This window comes from Mus musculus, chromosome 17 (assembly GCF_000001635.26).
Source record: "Mus musculus strain C57BL/6J chromosome 17, GRCm38.p6 C57BL/6J".
Lineage (NCBI taxonomy): Eukaryota > Metazoa > Chordata > Mammalia > Rodentia > Muridae > Mus > Mus musculus.
In genome coordinates, this window is record NC_000083.6 from 49303844 (window position 1) to 49313745 (window position 9902).

General features: G+C 46.1%; 1 long non-coding RNA gene across 1 annotated transcript; it reads right to left on the reverse strand.

The window, feature by feature from the left end:
* Positions 1 to 635: 635 nt before the first annotated feature.
* Positions 636 to 9117, reverse strand: Gm17830 (predicted gene, 17830). The gene is made up of 5 exons (NR_033486.1): positions 8781 to 9117; positions 8043 to 8113; positions 4386 to 4561; positions 2286 to 2364; positions 636 to 1801 (listed from the first exon to the last, which is right to left on the reverse strand). It is a non-coding gene; the product is annotated as a predicted gene, 17830 (long non-coding RNA).
* Positions 9118 to 9902: the final 785 nt, after the last annotated feature.

Consider the following 9902-nt stretch of genomic DNA (forward strand, 5'->3'; position numbering starts at 1 on the left):
CACCATCCTCCAGCTAGATGTATGCTCCTGGGTACAGGAGGCAGTACCAGTTTCAAACTTTTATGCTTAACTTTTATCTGACAAATTAGGGAACAAGATCAGACAGGTTAAGAGATGAGCCCAAATCAACACAGCTCAAAAGGGGTGAATTCAGGAATAGAAGCCTGGTGTATTGGGTAATAACAGTCATTCTTCCAACCCTCCTGCTAGCTCCAGAAATGTCCAACTCCAAGACAGTAGACTTCTCCACAGCTGCCCAAGCCTTGTCTTGTTTATTGACCTGTTTTCTGTTCATTTTTGAAAAAGTGCTTGGCTCACTGTAGGACCCAATGAGTCTACTCACCTGTCCTTGCATCTCTTCTATCCTCCCTTCTTGTTTTTCATTGGCCTGCCTCTAACCAGCCCTTCTTCTCCACCTCTCATTTTCTGGCTCCATCTCACCTTTCTAAACCTCTCATTGGTTGGCGTCCTTCTTTCCTTTCTCTTCATGCCTCTCATTGGCTAGCTTCCTTCTTTCCCTCCTCTCCATGCCTCTCATTGGCTGGTTTCCCTCTCTCCCTCTTACTTGTCTGGCTTCCCTTTCTCCTTCCCTTTCTTCCTCCCCCTCTCTGTTTCTCCTATTTTTTTTTCCTATTCACCTTTTCATAAAACCTTCCCTCCTTACCCCCTCTTCCCACTAGTTCCCTCCCTTCCTCCCTTCCTCCCTTTCTCCCTCCCTCTCCCTTGGGGCCTCCCCCTCACTGGCCATGCTCTTCAGACATCTCATTAAAGTAATTGTTGACCTGAATTCTGATTCCAGTGCAGCTATAATTATGCTCCACAGGAAACCCCAGGGGATTCAAAACAGAGTCTTAATCTATTCCACAGGAATCAAAAACAACTCCCAGGGAAGGAGCTTAATAGTCATGATTAGCTGAAGACTGCTCAGCCATCCTTGGGCGATGTTACCATAGCCCAGCCCTGGCCATGGTCTTCTCTCTGCCGTCCATACTCAGAGGCATCGATTGGCCTCTCCAACACCACTGAGACTTTAGACTTTTTATTTTAAAGTTAATTAGCTAAATGATAAGGCAACTGTCGAGCTTTGTGAGACAGGCCCCTTGTCACCTCTTACTGTTTTCTGGGTTTGACATACAATGATGTCTGTGTGCTGGACTATTCCATGTCTGTCCCTGCCTGTCCTTGGGGGTTGGAGGTGAGGTGGTGTGGAGTCAAGGACACAGACTCTGGGAGCAGGTGAGAAAAGCTACAGCAAGCTTGCCTGAACACTGTTGTAAGCGCCTTTAATACCCTCCACCAGAGCCCCATTGGTCCCAAGAATGCATCTCTTCTAACCAGCAATCCTTGGTCTCTCAGGCAGTCCTCAATTAGGTCCTCCTGTAGAAGATGTTTTTGCAGCTGTGCTGCTCCCAGTGCTTACGTAGATGTCGCCCTGCCCCCTGCCATGCCTGTTGCAATACCCATCAGACTTCGGACTCTCTACTTTTCTCAGACGCCAGGGCAGAAGGCACAGGGGACAGAGGGCAACTCTGGTCAGTAGCACAAATCAGGTTTGTTTGTATAAGTCACACACCAGAAAATCTCTATAACCAGAGTGAGTAGGTTATTGCCAATTCCACAGAGGGTTCTAATAAATGTCGGGGTATCAGCTGCCCTGTGAGTATGGAACTCTCCCTGGGCCCACCATCAAGAGGACAACATAGAAATCTGGGACAGGTCTCTGCCCCTAGATTCTAAATTCTCTAAAAGCTTCTTGTCCTTCCTCTTCATGAAAGTAGCTCCTGGGGAGTTTCTCACAGCCCTGTTTGAAGTAGAGCAAGCAAGGAAATTACCCAGGGTGCTTGGCAGGACCAGGGAGTCTACATTTATAGAGGTTCTCTGGTACACTTGATGTTCTTCATCAAGGCTTTGACATTGATCTTCAAGGTCTGCCCAGCATAGCAGCAGCATGGAGACCAGCTGAAAATGCAGATTCCCAGGCCCCACCCAGACCTCCTGGGTCAGAAGCTACACCTTGACAACCTCTACTATAGAAGTTTCTACTAAGCATGAGTGGGACATGTAGAGAGAAACCTGCAGACACATGAACAGGAGCCAGTGGTTGGAGAACAGCCTCCAGCCAATCTATTATTTTCCCTCTTCCTACACATCACAGGCACACTAGGCATCCCATTTTCTCTTCTGGTAAGGTCCAGCCTGGGACAGATGGTCCCTAGGAGATGTTGTAGATGGGAATACCCCACATAACTGCTGCTTCATATTTCTGATCCCTTAGAGTCACTCACCTGCCACACTGCTCCAACCTCAGTTACTCATCCATTTATCCTCAGACAGGGCCAGCTGGTCCTCCCTCAGCTCTCAGGACTGGTTAGAGAGTAAGAAGACAGTTTTGTCTGTCATTATGCAATAGCTGCCACCACCAGGTCAACTCATCATGTATTGCACACTAGTCATTCATAGCTGTGCTTCTCTGCAAAGGAGAAGCCATTCCCTCCATTTTAAAGAACACAAATAGATCAATCAGTTTCTGTACCAGGGCTACACAAAAGGTCCTCTTATCTTTGAGAATCTGCTGTTCGTAGGAGCATATGGGCAGGTTAAGGATCCCTCCCAGTTCCCCTGACAGTCCCAGCAATTCCCAGTCACCTGGTTGTGCACACTTAGGGCTACGTGCACATTCTTAGGTTCGGTTTCTATTGCTGTGACAAAGACCACGACCAAAAGCAACGTGGGAGGAAAGTGATCACTTCATCTTACAGTTCCACACAACAGTCCATCACTGAGAAAGTCGGGATAGGAACTCAAGGCCAGAACCCAGAGTCAGAAACTGGTACAGAGGCCATAGAGGAATGTTATTCACTGACTTGCTCCTCCAAGACTTGCTCAGCCAGATTCCTTATAGCACCCAGGACCATCAGCCCATGGGTGGCACCACCCACAGTGAGCTGGGCCCTCCTACATCAATCATCAGTCAAAAAAAAGTGCACTACAGACATAACTACTGGCCAATCTGATCGAAATGCTTGCTCAGTTGAGGTTTACTCTTCCAAAATGACTGTAACTTTATGTCAACTTGACATAAAATTAACCAGGACAGTGCCTGTTAACAATTAAGCCTCAATGACTGTGTGTTATGTGGCTAAGAAAACTATATAGCAACAACTTAAGACTTACTGTACAATTACTGCTCCTATATTTTTTATATGTTAATTCATTGTCTTTGGGTTTTCATTGCTGAGAAGAGACACTATGACCAAGGCAACTCTTATGAGGGACAACATTTAGTTATGGCTGAGTTACAGTTTCAGATGTTTAGTTCATTTACCATCATGGTATGAAGCATGGTAGTGTTCAGGCAGATATGGTCCTGGAGGAGCCAAGAGTTTTACATCTTGATCTGAAGGCACTCAGAAAACTACTGTCTTATAGGTAGCTAGGCGGAGGGTCTGAAAGCCCATCCCCACAGTGACACACTTCCTCCAACAAGGTCACACCTCCTAATAGTGTCACTCCCTGGGCCAAACATTCAAACCACCACACTCATTGAAAGGTTGTAAGTATGTAATAAACAAAAACATTGTCCTTACCCGTAGAGAAATCAAAGCTCATTAAAATCATATGACATGCTCAAGGCCATTGTGTCATGTGACTAGTAACATAGACAATTCCCCTTTAGGTACTGCACTGTCCCACCTCCTAAAACCTGAGAGTTAGAACATGCCTATTTTTATCTCAAATCTCTTTTTGCCCCATCTTCCACCAATTTGCTCTTCCCAATCTCATAAACCAGCTGTAGGAGGCTGAGCTGTTCCTAGAGCTTAAAGAATTCCATAGCTTATTCCAAAGTCATTACCACAAAGACTGAAGGAGGAAAACGTATGTGTATATATATATATATACATATTAAATCAGTATTAGTTAGGATTCTCTAAAGGAACAGAACTTACAGAATGAATCTATATACACATAGAAGGAGGATTTATTAGGATAACTTACAGGATGTGGTTCAGCTAGCCCAATAATTACTGCTGGCTAGGCCTGATGCTGCTTGTATTCTATTGCCCATACTGGTTCCTAAAGAACTGATTGCCCCAGAAACAAGAGAGTCCACACATAGACACAAGTAACACTATGTGATCTTGCCCCCCCCCCACTATTTCTGATTATTTCTGATTGGTCAATAAAGATGCTGACAGCCAATAAATAGGTCATTGTATCCTTCTAGAAACTTAAAATAAAATGGCATGGACAAATACAACAAATAGAGCAGGTATTATTGGGAGGTGCAAAGCGACTGTCATGCATGGAGCAGAGCCAAGGACAAGCTACTGATGATGGAGACAGAACCAGAGTGTGGCCTTTTCAAGGTCCTCCATTGTCCTCACTTCTGAAGGTGCTTGACAGACACTTGCTGAACATGCAGGATCAAGTTGTTGGCCTCAAAAGTTTCACATCTCAGCCGTGGAGGACGGCTTTGGTATTTGAGGAGATAAACGGCCACCTTGATTGCAGGGAGCAGGAACCCGGAAACAAAGGAAGCTCAGGGAGAGAGTTGCAGTTCCTTGAACGAGAAGGAAGTAGTAGTCACAGACCCAACGGTCATATTACTATCAGGAAAAACTGAAAAGTTATTACCTGCTACCTAAGGGTCAACATTTTGTTGTTGTTGTTGTTGTTGTTTTGTTCTTGGAGCATCTGATCTTAGGGCAGGAGGATTTAGTCAAGTTCACCTGCCACCAATCATGGTGAGCTGAGGTCACCCTTCATTTTCAATGACCTTCGGCGCTCTGGCCTGAACTTGCAATTCTGACACTCCTGGAAAAGGCTCCACACTCTGTCAAGCCCTCAGGACCTCAAGTTCCTAAACTGGTCCAGGTGAGAGCACTGATGGTCGATGTGACTCCTGCATCTCTGGACCATTCCGTTGAGGAGGTCGGGAAGAGGGATGCTTAAGTCAAATTGTAGGCAATCATTTTTAACTCTGTTTCCCTCTTCATGAAATAGTGTTTATTTGGGGCCAGAGAAACACCCCCCCACCCCACCCCCACCCCCACACACACACCAAACAAGAAATCTTGGGCTCATTTGAGGAGCAAGTTCTTAGAAGATAACACGTTTTCTTAGGTGACACAATTCTTGGAACCGCTTAAATCCCGTACTCTGGTACTCTTTTCCAAGGCCCGTGACATAAAACAAAGAAGCGGGGGTGGGGGACTGGAAAACTAGGATTATAGGCACACCAGATGATAACTAACAACACAGAAGCTGAAGGCTAAGATTACAGGTGGACCTGACTTTCAATTAAGGGATGGCGACTTCTGTCGAAGAGGCTGTTTGTGTGGTGGGATGATTGGCAGATCCAGCCATCCAGCCTGGTTGTAAAATCTTCAGTTTCCTTTACAGCTATTGGTTACCTGCCAGGATAGGGGCGGGATCTAGCTACTGATTGAGGGATAGAGAGAAAGGAGAAGCTGTGAGAAACCAGCAGCCCGGCAGCTCACCCAGAGTGCTTTGGGAGCAGAGGTAGGCGTGAGTCTCCACAAGCAATAAAAACAGCATGCTCTGGCTTTGTTCCAGAAACTTGATAGGGTGTCACCTTCTGCTGGGGATTGCATTATAAAAATTAAAAGAAAAAGAGAGAAAGTGTGTGTGTCTCGTGTGTGTAAAACTGTGTGTGTAAAACTCCCTACAGCAGGAGAGCCCTGGAAAAGCGAATTGGGAAAGGGGTGGGAAATCTCCATTATCTTCCTGGGTGATTTTTAAAATGCAGGCCAGGGTTTTAAGTATCGTTCCTGCCTCATTTCTGGCTAATGGTGTCAACTTGCCGGGTGCTGACATTTTCTGTTTCTTAGGGTTTTCTGGAACTCTTGTCTCTGCCTTTCCTGCACCATCATGACTTGGTTTCAATCCGAATAACGCTTTCTTTGTAAAAACAAACAAAACAAACAAACACAAAAGCAACAACAAAAAAAAAATTCTCACAGCTGGGGAGGGAATACCTTCAATTCTTGATTAAGTAGTTAAAACAAGGCACTACTCTATCCTACTTGGGAACACTATCCTCCTCCAAAGGATGACCTTTCTCTTAACAGTGAGGATTCATCGAGGCCTGACGGGTGGAAGTGGAGCTCGGGGCAATCTCTTTAAACTCACAGTAGCTTTAAGCTTTCCTACTTAAGGAAAACCAACAACAACAACAAAACTAGCTTAATCAGGCTTAAACTAGTAGCGGAATTGAGCAGGTAGCTTTTCTACCAATTGGGCAAGGAGTTCCCTCTACTTTGAAAGAAGAGTGGTCTGGATTCAGATGACAGGTGTTTTGGGAGGAGAGCTTTCTTCCTGTTTTTTCTTAGGAGTCCTGGTGTTCTGTTTGCCTTAGTCTGCTAAAGAGTTCCTTCCTCATAGATGCGATCAGCTGGGCTGCTAGGGAAACCAAGGAGGTGATGAGCTTAAAGGTGTCTTCTGCATTCTCAGCTGAAGAGAAAGAGTGGGGGCAGCAGGGGCATGTATGTTATTTAGGGGATTGCTTAAGGAGCAGTGTTTTCCATTACTCTTCTCCTGGAGTCATGGCTAAGTAGTTTCAGAGAATCCTGCGTCTAAGATGGTCACACACACCTCTGTTCACTTGAGGGAAAGAGGGCTGGAGGAGGTAGCATGAGGCACCAGCACAACCTCTGGGATGCTTGCATCTTCCTGTCTCATCAGCTTCAGTTGCTCTTTAATGTTCCCTAAAAGCCAGTGTTCTTTGGGACAAATGTAGGGACTGACTCCTGAGTATAACCTCAATCCAGAGTGGCAGGCAAAGTGGATTCGGGTGCAGTGCACAGATCAAAGAGCTGTGTGGTCTGGAAGGGCCCTGGTATCAGGCTGAATGAAGGCTTCCAAGAAGACCAGAGTCTCCTGGGTGACTTCATTTCTGTGGAAAACATAGTCTAAAGAGTTCCCATTTACCTCACTCAGATCTGTACCTAAAAGCATTAACCTGCTCAATGGAGTCTTGGCAAATACAGCCTCATTGCAAGTGGTGGGCAAGGCGAATCCATACCCCAGACAAATATCCGTATCAGGCAAAAGAGGGGTTCAGGACGGACATAGAGTCTGCATAACCCACGCAGGGAACACTAGGAGGGGCAAGAGGTCAAGGCACTATGGATGGGTCTGATCTGAGAGAAGGCACCTGAGGAGGGCTCAGCCTCTTAGTAGACTGAACCAGAGTGAAAAAGTAGGCAAGTCATGCCAGTATCAGTCCAGCCCAGGTGTGAACCAGAGAGCCCAAGGATAAAAAGCTTAGATGAAGCTCCCAGTTTAAGTGCTTCAAGGATTTGGTTATGTCAGTTCAAATTGGAGGTGAAGGGATCAGGGTCTGGGTGTGTGTGTGTGTGTGTGTGTGTGTGTGTGTGTGTGTGTGAGAGAGAGAGAGAGAGAGAGAGAGAGAGAGAGAGAGAAGTGGTACCTGAATTAGTAGGTGCACTGCTGACTCCAGCATCAGTTGTAAGAGGCTTACAGGCAAGTGTAGCTGCAGCTCGTGGAGTGATACAGTTTATGGTCCGGAACTCTCTTTGCTTAGGCTCTGGGTGTGTCTCTAGATCTGAACATGGGTTAGTTCCTTATCACTAAAAATGTCTTGCTCTCAGACTCGGCATCCCTTGAGGCTGAAGAGTGCAGAGCCCGTCACACAGCCGGTGCTCAGGGAAGTTGGTGAATGGGAATTTTGTTAGGTCTTAATTGTGAGACTGAAGCCGTATGGGATTTTGCTTTCCTGGGGTTTCTATGACTGTGATAAAACACCATGATCAAAAGCAGCTTGAGGAGAAAAGGGTCTATTTGTCTTACATCTCCCAGGTTACAGTCCATTGAGGAGAGCCAAGGCTGGAACTGAAGTAACCACCTCAGGGAGAACTCTGCTTTACTGGCTTGTCTCCCTATTCTTTCTCAGCCTGCTTCTTTACACAGCTCAGGACCACCTGCCCAGGGCTGGCACAATCCACAGTGAGCTGGGCCTTCCCTCAATCATTCATCAAGAAAATGCCCTGCAGACTCACCTACAGGCAATCTGATAGAGGTAGCTTTGCAATTGAGTTTCCTCCACCCAGGTACTCTAACCTGAGACAAGCTGGGAAAAAAAAATAGACATTTTTCAAAACCCAACTTCCCACCACAATCCAAATACCAAATATTTGCTGCAATCAGACTGTTCTAGAATACTATGAACACTTGTCTTAGTTAGGGTTACTGTTGCTGCGATGAAACATAGTGACCAAGAACAAGGTGAGGAGAAAGAAAGGGGTTTACGGTGGCTTACACCTCCACACAGGATAAGCACTCAAACCGAGCAGGAACCTGGAGGCAGAAGCTGATGTAGTGGCCGTGGAGGGGGTTGCTGCTTACTGGTTTGCTCATGACTGGATCACTCTGCTTTGTTGTAGAACCAGGACCACCTGCCCAGGGATGCCACCACCCACAATGGTCTGGGCCCTCCCCCACCAGTCACTAATTAAGAAAATGCCTTACAGTTGTACCGTATTTTCTCAACTGAAGTTCCCTCCTTTCAGATAACTCTAGAGTAAGTGAGGTTGACATAAAACCACCCGGCACAACAGTCCAGTTTTGGTTTTGTGTTACTTTCTAGATTGCTAACGGGAGGCTTCAGGGAAATATTCTGACACCGCAAAGGCATCTATCTGAATTCGGTGCCTGTGGGGACCCACGCTGCCTTTTCCTCACTGAGCAAGGCACAAGGATACCAATATACTGGCAAGCAGTTCTTCCCTAGTGTTTACCAGAACGAGTCCTGTCTGTGCCTCCTGGTGTGTAGAATTCATTCTTCTCAGGATGAGTCCAGCATTCTTGTTGCCTCTGGGCTTCAATGCACCACACAAAATCTTTGATGAAAACACGTTGTTCCTTATTTTTTTCCAAGGCAAACAGGGTAGCTAGGTGGATGGAAAGGCAAGCCAAAAAGATCAGAGTTTGGCTTGTTATGACCGATGCTTTCTGCGTCTAGACCTTTCTGCCCTCTTTTGGGAAAGCCTGGAGGGGCTAACTCTGCCTTAGTCTGTAAAGTACACAGACATGGGCAGCACATGGGTTCAGTGGTTCCCTGTACCAAAGCTGGAGGGGCTTCCCAGGAATGTGTGGGTGTTTTATAACGAGCCCAATTAGTCAGGATACCAGAGGACTGGGCAGAGTCACCCAGCCACACCTGGGCAGGAGCAGGAGGAGATACCAGCAGAGCCTAGCAGGAACTGGTGACTTCCTCTCTTTGAGCAGGTTCAAACCCCAAGAAAGACTAGGTTAGGAAACTCAGAAGGCAGTGTCCTGCCTGGGAGATTAATACTCTTTCCAGGTCTTGGTATAAACAGACACTACAGATACACAGCATTTTAACTTCTTTCTCTGGTGGGCTATTATAGTGGTTTAAATAGATGTGACCCCCATGGACTCATGTGTTTAAATGTTTGGCATGTGGGAGAGTGGTACTATTAGGAGGTGTGTCCTTGTTGGAGGAAGTATACCACTGTGGAGGCAGGCTTTGGGGTCTTCATGCTCAAACTGTGCCCACTGTGGAAAGAGATCTTCCTCCTGGCTGCTTTCAGATCAAGATGTAGAACTCTCAGCTCCTTCTCCAGCACCATGTCTGCCTGCACACTGCCATGTTTCCTGCTTTGATGATAATGGACTGAACCTCTGAAACTGTAAGCCAACCCTAATTAAATGTTGTTTTTTGTAAGAGTTGTCTTGGTCATGATGTCTCTTCATAGCAATGAAACCCTAAGATAACTAATATGTTTACTAATCACCGATTAAAGCATACACACACACACACACCAACATGCCCTCTTTAAAAATTACTCTCTGTAAACCTACTGAGTTCAGCTAGTGTGGGCAACTGAACACAGGTG